This window comes from Vombatus ursinus, unplaced genomic scaffold, assembly GCF_900497805.2.
Source record: "Vombatus ursinus unplaced genomic scaffold, bare-nosed wombat genome assembly UNPS02005659.1, whole genome shotgun sequence".
In the NCBI taxonomy this organism is placed as follows: Eukaryota; Metazoa; Chordata; class Mammalia; order Diprotodontia; family Vombatidae; genus Vombatus; species Vombatus ursinus.
In genome coordinates this window covers 12430338-12441015 of record NW_020945437.1, presented here as the reverse complement: position 1 = coordinate 12441015, position 10678 = coordinate 12430338, and the positions used below count along the sequence as shown (strand labels likewise).

At 40.6% G+C, this 10678-nt stretch overlaps 1 protein-coding gene across 3 annotated transcripts in view; it reads left to right on the top strand.

Annotated features, from left to right (window-relative positions):
- Positions 1-251: 251 nt before the first annotated feature.
- The window catches only part of DDIAS (DNA damage induced apoptosis suppressor), a 44221-nt gene continuing 33794 nt past the window's right edge, over positions 252-10678 (top strand). For all 3 annotated transcript variants that reach the window (XM_027848233.1, XM_027848232.1, XM_027848231.1), the window contains exon 1: positions 252-704. The gene's annotated coding sequence lies outside the window, so the exon portion shown is untranslated. The remainder of the gene's footprint in view (positions 705-10678) is intronic.

The window sequence follows — 10678 nt, the reverse complement described above, 5'->3', positions numbered from 1 at the left end:
CCCACCGCATGCGCTCTGGGTCAGAGCCTGGCAACCCCAGAACTGTGAGGTTCTACCACGGCTTCCCTCGGGGAAGGGGGGACGGAAGATTCCATTCCGGCACGCCTCCGGAGTGGGCAAAGATGGTTCGTTCTCCAAACCGTTGCTAATACTTTCTGCTGCCCCTTGCTGTGATTGGTTCCATGGAGCGGGAGCCTTTTGCGTCACTTCCGGAGAAACGGCTGGCGGGAGATTCTATTGGTAGGAGCTGAGGAGGTAAAGCAACCGAAGTCGAAGTGAGTGAATTTGTTTGGGTTCTGTTGCCCTGGGTTCCCCAGGCTTCGTCCACACTTGGCTCTCTTGGCTGGAAGGGCCGGAGGGGCTGAAGTCCCCTGCACAGCTGGTTCCCCCCCACCCCCAGTCTTCAGCTTTAGGAACCGATGGCCTCCTGGGCGTTTGTCTGCCTCAGATTCCCGCTCTGTAAGATGAGACAGCTAGAAGAGACCTCAGGGGCCTAGCTCCACCCTCTCGTTTTACAGTTGGGAAAAGAGACCCTGGAGAACTTGATTGCCGCGGTCGCACTGCTACTAAGTTGCAGTGCTGGGATTTGAACCCCAAATACTGCACAGTGGGCACTCTTCCTTATCACCTCTCCAGAGAAGGCGGTGAGAGACCTGCTCTCGACCATAAAACGCCCTTTTGCTGAGCAAGCCGTGGGGCCCTGGGTAAGTTATTTTATCATTGCAAAAGGGGGATAATATTTGCACTGGCTACCTACCTCACATCGTTATTTGAGGACATTCTTAGCCTTTATGTATCAAAGACCCCTTGGCTAGTCTGATGAGACCGATAGACGTCTTCTCAGAGTGATGTTTTTTAAATGCATAAAATAAAACCCACAGGATCGCAAAGGAAATCAATTATGTTGAATTTGTTATCAATATATTAAAACAACAACAACAAAAAAAAAAGTTTACGGACCCAGGGTTAAGAAAATATGCCTTATGTCCCAAAAGTGGAGATCTGAGAGAACACTCCCAACCCCCCCTCTTGCAGAGGTGGAAGTTCCACAGGTTGTAGACGCTACACATTTTTCTATGTATAGCTTAGTTGGGCTGATTTTTCCCTCTTTTTTTGTCCTTAAAAATAAACTATTTGTTATATAAGGTGGCTTTCTGGGAGGGGAAGGAGAAAAGATACTGGGGAAAATCTATGGTGATGTAAAAAATAAAAAACATCAAAAAGTTATTTAAAAGGAACATGCAAAAAAAAGAATCCATGCCTGAGAGTGTTATAGAAATGTGGGCCATGATTATTATAATAGTTTTGAATGCAATTCAACAAAAATGCCAATTGCCTACTTAGTTTAAGGCACTGGATTAGATTAGTGGGCACTGAATCAAGACCTCCCACGCTCTTAGTACTAACTGTAGAATGTTGAACAAGTTGCTTTCCTAGGTTTTTCATTTGTAAATTGAAGGGTTGGACTAGATTATTTCTAAGGTCTTTCCTAATTCCAATATAAGAAAGGCCCTGTTACCAGTTTGGGAAGGGGAAGAAAAGACATGTAATATAAACACCATGAAGAAGAGACACTAATGTAAGTAACTTTAATATGGGGAGAAGTGAGATCACTAAAAAAATGTTCAAATGGAGAGGTTCAGGCAAAATATTAAGAGAAATTTAAAGAGGGGGCAATTGCTTTTCAAGGGGTGAGTATGAGGAAAAGCTGCATGAAAGAAATAGAGTCTGATTTGGGTTTTGACAGAAAGTAGAAACTTCAACAGTAGGAGATGATTGTGGAATGGAACATGATGAGAATTAGAACAGAAAGGAATTTAGTGTGGCTAGAGCTCTAAATATTTGGATATGGAATTATAAGGCTGAAGAGATAGGATGGACCTTTGTACCAGATCTTGAATAACAGCATTAGTTTATATTTTGTTTTGTAAAATATTTATTTTATTTCACAAAAGTTTGTAAAACAAAGAAGTGACTTGATTAGGGCAGTGCAGTTTGGAAATATTTTTTCTCCACGTTTGTAATACTGTGGATTAGGGAACTCATAATGAGAATTTGCAGTACAACTTAAGAATTACAAGAGCCACCAGAAGGTATGTGGCAAAAGTGAGACTTGAACCCAGGTCTTCCCAACACTGAGGCTGCCTCCTCTTGGGAAAATTATTCAATATAAAGGATAAATTAGAGATTGGGATAAATTGAAGGCAGTTATAGTAATTAAGAGACTTTTCCAATGATCTAGGAAAGAAAAGATGATCTAAAATGGTGGCAGTGAAAGCAGAAAGAATATCATGAAAAGGAGAGATGTAGCAGAAACAGAATTGACAGGCCCTGAGAGTTGATTGAATGTAGCTCATTTTTATACTAATTAGTTGAGAGTTCAAATCCACCTCAGCTACCAACCACCGGTGTGACATTAGAAAAGTCACTTAAACTTTCTATGCCTCAGATTTTTTGTCTGTAAAATTAGGAAGTTGCACTAGATCAGAGATTCTTAACCTTTTTTGTGTCATGGATGCCTTCGGGAGTCTACCAAAACCTATACACCTCTTCTCAGAATATTTAAATGCATAGAATACATAGAGTATAAAAAATTATACTGAAATGAAGATGTAATTTTTTCCCATCCAAATTCCAGGACCCCCTGAAATCTATCTATAAATCCCTTGGGGTTCTTAACCCAAGATTTGATTACTTCTGAGGGCCCTTCCAGGTGTATGGAGTGTTCAGGAGGAGTAGCACCTCTGGTGCAAGGGCTTGCCAAGCCCTCTTCAGGGCTGCTCATTCACCTCTGGTATGCACCTGATTCACCCAGCTCTCACCTGTGGCTCCAAGAAGCTGTAGCATGCACAGCAGCCACACTCTGGTAAATCATATTAGCAGATGGACTAAACCAGGTTGAGCAAAAGTGACAGGCTTCAAACCCATTAATGAGTTAGGGGAGTGTCTACCCCAAGCATGTGAAGACTTCCCCTGGCAGAATGAATGAATGAGAACAATTTGTTCCAGCAGCCATGAAGGTGGCTGAAGCAGGTGCTATGGAGCATTTAGAGCTTGGTTAGATATTGAAGATGCTAAGGTCATCCACTACATCCTGGACCATCATCAGTCATCTTGACTTTTGTCCTACCACTAGACTTTGATGACTCAGAAAGAGAGAGTAAGGCTGACGACCTTGTGCAACTCTGCCTCACTTAAATCCATTTCTCAAACATAAGTTCAGGTATCACCTGTGATGTCATTGATCCTCTTCGAAAATGAAGGACAAACAACAACAGTCCTGAAGTAATAATATCTCATATGTATGTATGCTCATAGAGCATAGCGTCTTCCTTGTTGAGGACAGGCCATGCTGGGTGGTCCTGCACCATTGTCTCCCATGTATAATAATTAATACCAAAGTTCTTCAGAAAGAGACTTTGAGAGTATCCTTGTATCACCTCCATGTGAGGACTTGCTGTGTGTGTGAGTTTTTTGTAAAATAGTCTTTTAGGCAAATACACATTTGACATTTAAACAATGTGGCCAGCCCATGGGAGTTGCACTCTCTGCAGTAGAGTTTGAAGGCTTGGCAATTCAGCTCGAGAAAGGACATCAGTGTCTGGTACCTTATCTTACTAAGTGTTCCTCAGAACCTTTCTAAGACAATTCAAATGGAAGCAATTCAGTTTCCTGGCATGTTGCTGGTATACTTTTCAGGTTTCACAGGTATAAGGTCAGCACATGGCTCTGTAGACCTTCAGTTTGGTAGGTAGTCTAATACCTCTTCTCTCCCACACTTTCCTTCAGTGCCTCCCACACACTGAGCTAGCTCTGGTAATGTGTGTCAACCTTATCATCTATGTAGACATCCCTGAAAAGTATACTGCCAAGTATCCACAGCATTCAGAATCTCTCTGTTGTAACCATTGATTCCACATATGGATGGTATGGTGCTGGTTGGTGGAGAACCTCTGTTTTCTTGGTGTTAATTGTCAGACCAAAGTTAGCACAAGAGGCAGAGAACTGATCCGTACTCTGTTGCATCTCAGCTTTAGAGGCTGCAGTGCATGCACAATCATTTGTGAACAAAAAGTTGCACACCGATTCTCCCTCCACTTTAGTCTTAGTTTGTAACCTTTTCAAGTTAAATAATTTACTCATCCTCGTTGAAGGTGTCTGACAACACTGCTAAAAACATCATGCTAAAAAACATGGGAGCAAGCTCACAGCCCTTCTTCACTCCATTGGTGATGGGGAAAGCATGAGAGCATCATCCATTATCCAGAACCCAGGCAAGCAAGCTGTCATGGACATGTACAATACTGATGATTCTCTGGGCAACTAAATTTTGCCATATCTTCCACAAAGTCTTCATGACTGATAGTATCAAAGGCCTTTGTCAAATCAATGAACAATTGTGCATAGACTTCTGTTCTGTCCCTGGAATTTCTCCTGGAGTTGTCAGGCAGCAAACACTATATTGACAATTCCTTGGCCCTTTCTGAAGCTACACTGACTCTTGGGTAGATGACCATCTTCCAGGTGAAGGATCAGCCTATAAAGGAGGACTCTGGCAAAAATCTTGCCAGCAGTGATTAAGAGACTCCCCTGTGATTGTCACAGAACAATCTATTTCCTTTTCCTTTATAAAGATGGACAATGGCATCCTTGAACTCCTGGGAGATAACCTCCTCTTGCCATGTAACCCAAAAAATTTTGTTCAGCTTTTGTATGAGCAGTGGACCCCCTGCCTTATAAATCTCAGCTGAAATAGAATCAGCACCAGGTGCTTTGTCACAGGAGAGGAGCCTAATGGCATATTTCATTGGGAAATTTGGCTAGAGACCTATTGACTTCAACCTGAGTTATACAGTCAGTGGCTTCAGCATTGATTGATGACAGTCTGTTGGGAACACTATGAAGTGTTCAACTCATTTCTCAGGATCATGACATTATCACTAATCAAGGTGGCTCCATCAGCACTAAGTAGTTGAGATATATTTTGCTCATAAATAGCCTTCAGGGCATCATAAAAGCACTTTGGATTGTTACTATCAAAGTAAAACTGAATTTCATCTTTCTTACTGAGCCAAGGATCCTGCATCTCTCCAAGCTTTGTTTGCTTTTTACTTTTTCTAAAAAGTTTTTAATATTTATTTTATTCTGAACTTAAGAAATAAAACAAGCATTTCCATAACATAGCTGAATAGAAAAAAGGATGATCATACATGAAGCTGCAAATCTGTTATTTGTACTTAACTTTTGATGGAGTAAAAGCCTTCTTAGAGACAGATGAACTATCCTACTGGTAAACGGAGTTCTCATTTTTTGTTTAGCATCTTCTGAATTTCCCCATCATTTTCATCAAACTAATCTTGATGTTTGTAAGTGTTCTGGCCGAGATGAATAAATGTGGTGCTGTACACCGAATCTCTGAAAGCTGCCCAAACCATTTCTGCTCCACCGTTGCCAACCATGTGTTGGCTCCACTTTCCCTTCAAGTTTGCCACAAACTGTTCACATGGGGAGAAGTGCTCTAATCTGTTGACATTAAGTCTTCTGTTAGTCTTCTTTCCTTGAGGCAGCTGCTTTTGTTGAATGTGAATGTTTAGCTTGGCGAGGATAAGTCTCTTCTAACAATGACATAGTCTGTTAAACACAAATGTTTGCTTCGAGGGTGCCTCCACAAAGTTTTACTGCATTTAGGTAAACTGCATTTAGGTTGGTGATGAGGTCATGAAACACACAAGTCTTCAGTAGGAAGTGACCATTGCTATTTGTGTTTCTGACTCCATTCCTCTCAAGGACTTTCTCCCATGTTTGATAGTCTGTCCCTAATCTGGCATTAAAGTCACCCGGAATTACGAACTTGTCCTCTTTAGGTACTTTGATGATGAAAGTCTCCAGATCTTCATGAAATTTTTCTTTGATCTCATCAGGGTTTGTCATGATGGGAGTATAGGCACCGATGATGGTGGCATGGTGCTTTCCTGCAAGTGGCAATTACATTGTCATGAACCTGCCATTCACTCCTTTTGAGACGCATATAAGCTTGTTTATTAGATTGGGTTTTTTTTGTTTTTTGTTTTTTTTGTTTTTTTGTTTTTTGGTGAGGCAATTGGGGTTAAGGGACCTGTCCAGGGTCACATAGCTAGTAAGTGTCAAGTGTTTGAGGTCAGATTTGAACTCAGGTTCTCCTGACTCCAAGACCGGAGCTCTATGCACTGTGCCACCCAGCTGCCCCACTAGATTAGTTTTGATTGTAAAAACTACGCTAGCTTCATAGCATTCCCCATTATTGCAGCCACTTCAGAAAAGTATGTGTCCAGCTCTGATTTTGGTAAGCTGGCCTTCATTTGCCAGCCTTGTTTCACTCAGGACTCTATTTGGATGTGATACCTGCTTTGTTCTCTCAAGAGAACTTCAGGTCTGCTGGATTTCATATTGTCCATAAGCATGTGTACCAGTGGTGAGTGGAATCATCTTCGCAAAAGTCTTTGTATTTTTTTTGTGTGTTTCTACCACAAGGTATAGGATCCATGCCTGCCATGTAACCCAGCCAGGGTTAGGTTAGGTGAAGCAGACATTTTTAGGGCACCTTTTCTAGCCCCTTCCTCACGCTAGAAGGTAAGCAGTACAATTCTTTAAAAAGGCTGCTCAGAAACCCAGGAGGCTGCTGAATCCCACTGCTGCGTCAGTCCAGTGAGAATATGACACAATGGCCTGGGCTGTCTGTGTGCAGGGTTGTGATTACCACTCCTAGTGTATCCACCCATGCTGCTTTATCACTTGCCTGTTGCCATAGGACTTTGAGGTAAAAATAGTAAAAGGTGTGGGTGAGTGTTTCGACTCACAGATAAATTGGATTTTAGTGAGACAGTTGCTTGAAGTCATTAGCCTCACTGTCTCCATCAGATTTTGGTGGCAAGACAAAAGTCAAGATAACTGATGATGGCTCAGAATGCAGTCAATGACTTTGGCATCTTTGATGTCTAACCAAGCTCTAAATATTACCAGCTGCCTTTGTGGCCATTGGAACAAATTGTTCTCATCTACCCATTCACCAAGGGAAGTCTTCACATGCTTGGGACGGACACTCCCCTAACTCACTAATAGGTTTGAGGACCATCAGTTAACCTCAATTTGGTTTACCCCAGCTGCCAAAATGGCTTACCAGGGTGTGGCCAGTGCATATGCTACAGCTTTTTTTAGCCACAGGTGAGAGTTGAATAAATCAAGTGGACACCAGAGGTGGAAAGCACCCCTTACACTAGAGGTACTAGTCTTCCCTTAACACCTGTACACTCTAACCCCCTCCTACTTTTCCAGCTTTTACACTTTACTCCCCAACACGTAGTATTTCATGTAGTGACTCTGGCCTTCTGGCTGTTTTACAAACAATATATCCATCTCTCAGCTCCAAGCTTTCTCCCTGGCTGTCTCTCATTACTGAAATGCTCTCCCTCCTCCATTCTGATTACTGACTTTCTTAGCTTCCTTTAAGTCCTAACTAAAATCCCATCTTCTACAGGAAGCCTTTTCCAACCCAACTTAATGCCAGTGCCTTTCCTCCCTTAATTATCTGTTATCCTGTATATAGCTTGCTTGGTATATTTTTGTATCAATATTTTCTTGCCCATTAGATTGTAAGTTCCTTGAGGGCAAGGACTGTCTTTTGCCTCTTTTTGTACCCCAACACTTAGCACAGCGCCTGGCATATTTGTTGTTGTTCAGTCGTTTTCAGTCATGTCCAAGTCTTTGTGACCCCATTGGGGGGTTTTCTTGGCAAAAATACTGAAGTGGTTTGCCATTTCTTTCTCCAGCTCATTTTACAGGTGAGGAAATTGAGGCAAACAGGGTGACTTGCCCAGGGTGACAGCTAATAAATATCTGAGGCCAGATTTAAACTCCAGAAAAATGAGTCTTTCTGAATTTAGGCCCAGCAGTCTATCCACTGTATCAACTAGTTGCCTCTTCCAGGCATATAGTAGGATCTTAATAAATTATTGGTTGATTGATTTGAGCCTTACAACAATGTGAGATTGGAAGCACAGGAATTATTTTCCCAGTTTTACCGACTGAGAAGCCAAGGAGGTGGATTGCCTTACCCAAAGTCATATTGCTACTAATATTGTAACAATGATCGATTGTAAAACACTTAGCTACTCTGATGAAGACCATGATCTAAGACAATTGCAAAGGACCCATGATGAAAAAATCCTACCTCCAGAAAGAGAACTGATTAACTCTGAGTGCAGATTGAGTTGAATTTAATTTAATTATCTTGTTTTGTGTGTATGTGTGTGTTTTCCTTTGCAATATGGCTAATATGAAAATATGTTTTGCATGATTTCACATCTATAACCAATATACTGCTTGCTTTCTCAAGTGGTGAAGGCAGGGAGAGAATTTGGAACTCAAAATTTTTCTTTTTTTTTCTTTTTTTAAATTTATTTTTAGTTTTCAACATTTACTTTTATAAGATTTTGAGTTTCAAATTTTTCCTCCTCCCTCCCTTTCTGTGTCCTCAAAACAGCATGCAATCTGATAAAGGCTAAACGTGTGCAATAATATTAAGCATATTTCTACGTCAGTAATGTTGTAAAAGAAGAATCAGAATGAAAGGGGAAAACCACAAAGAAGAGAAAAAAAACAAAAGAGAAAAATAGTATGCTTTGATCTGCATTGTAGCTCCATAGTTCTTTCTCAAGATGTAGATGGCATTGAGTCTTTTGGAATTGTTATTACATTAGATCATTACATTGAAGAGAACTTAGTCTATTATAGTCAATCATCACACAATGTTGCTATTGCTGTGTATAATGTTCTCCAGGTTCTGCTCACTTCACTCAGCATAAGTTCATGTAAATCTTTACAGATTTTTCTGAAATCTCCCTGCTCGTTATTTCTTTTTTTTGAGTTAACTTATTTTGGGGCAGCTAGGTGGTGCAGTGGATAGAACTCCAGTCTTGGAGTCAGGAGGACCTGAGTTCCAATCTGGCCTCAGACACATAACACTTACTAGCTGTGTGACCCTGGGCAAGTCACTTAACCCCATTGCAAACAATTTTTAACATTCGTTTCTAAAACTTTGGGAACTCAAAATTTTTAAAAAAGAATGTTTACAAATATTTTTTCATGTAATTGATAAATATTTAACAAAATGAATTTTAAAAGTTTTTTGAAGATCACATTGCTACTAAGTAGTGAATCTCCTAATTGTAAGCCTAGTTCTCTTACCACCCTACCTTACTACCTTGATAGTACGTTGCACATATTAATATGCTACCTAGTAATATTCTCTGTCTTTTTTATCTGTGTTCGTTCTTCTTCATCATCTGTATTTTAAGGCCCTCCAAGGCATAAACCTTTTTTTTTTCCCTTTGATATATTCTCCATATCCAATCGGCAAGGCCCACATAAAGCTAGCTGATATTTAAATACTTTTGTAACATATGTAGAGTTCTTTACCTATTTCATTTGAATCTCACAACATCCTTGTGAGGTAGGTACCACAAATATTATACCTATTTTACTAAGAAAACTGAGGCCTAGATTTAACCTGTGGTTACAAGGTTAATGAAGTCTAGGGATGGGGGTGGAGGGGATTCAAACCCACATCTTCCTAATTTAAAGTCCATCCAGCATTCTGCCTGCTATGCCACATTGTCTTGACACTAGCGTAGAGCACGTAGGCAGAGTTTACTACATAGGATCATAGGATTTAGAGCTAGAGGGGACTTTGGAGATTATCTTGATTTACTAGTAGTGCTATTTACTGTGTTGCTTGTTGGTGATGCCTCCCAAGGTCAGTTAAGAAGGGCTTTCTGTTGGGTCAACAGCTCTATTTTGACTACTTTTTGCAAAAACTGGAATTAGTTGGCAATGCATGCCCTTGGAGCTAATCTCTAAACATGATTAAAAACCAGTTCAGATTTGTTTAATGTAAGAGCTATCTTCAGCACAAGTTGAGATCTATTAACATGTGAAACAGAGAATATGATTCAGTGAAGAGTTAACATGACAGGTTTCACAGCAGTAGCAGTCCATAGAAACTAATGAAAATGGTCTTTGCAATCCACAAGCACAGAATCAAAGAATTTTAGACCTAGAGGAGATGAGTGCACATATTGTGCAAACAAGTACATATGGACAGTGCTCTGGACCCAGGACTAAATAGGAGGGTGGGCTAGATTGCATTTCAGGAATTACATGGCACTTTGGATAATCACAAGCTGCTCTCTTGAACAAAAGCCCATCTTTTCAACATCAGTCTTCTCTTGGTGCTTCTATACAATTTCAAGACATAAAAAGAACATTACTGTCTCTGAAAAAACAAATTACTGGTGACCCACAGGGCAATAGAGAAATGCTTAGTGGGTGTAAATAGGCTACTTTGTATAAATACAAGCAAAAATGCTGTGAAATACATCATTTCAACCATATATGACTGGAGACTAAATGTAGTCTGACTAAAGCAGAGAATCAAGCTTCTCTTCAACCAGTAAGTCCATCTGCTCTGGAAGATTTATGGAAAGATGAACTACACCAGATAGGAAGGCATGAGTAGCTTACAGCTCCCCCAGGTGGAGGTACTGGCCACTTCTATGAGATCATGGCTGTAGTGACTGTTAAGGACACACTGATAAGCTAGTCGCCTCTTGGAACAGATGAGGAATCTGAGATTCAGAGACAT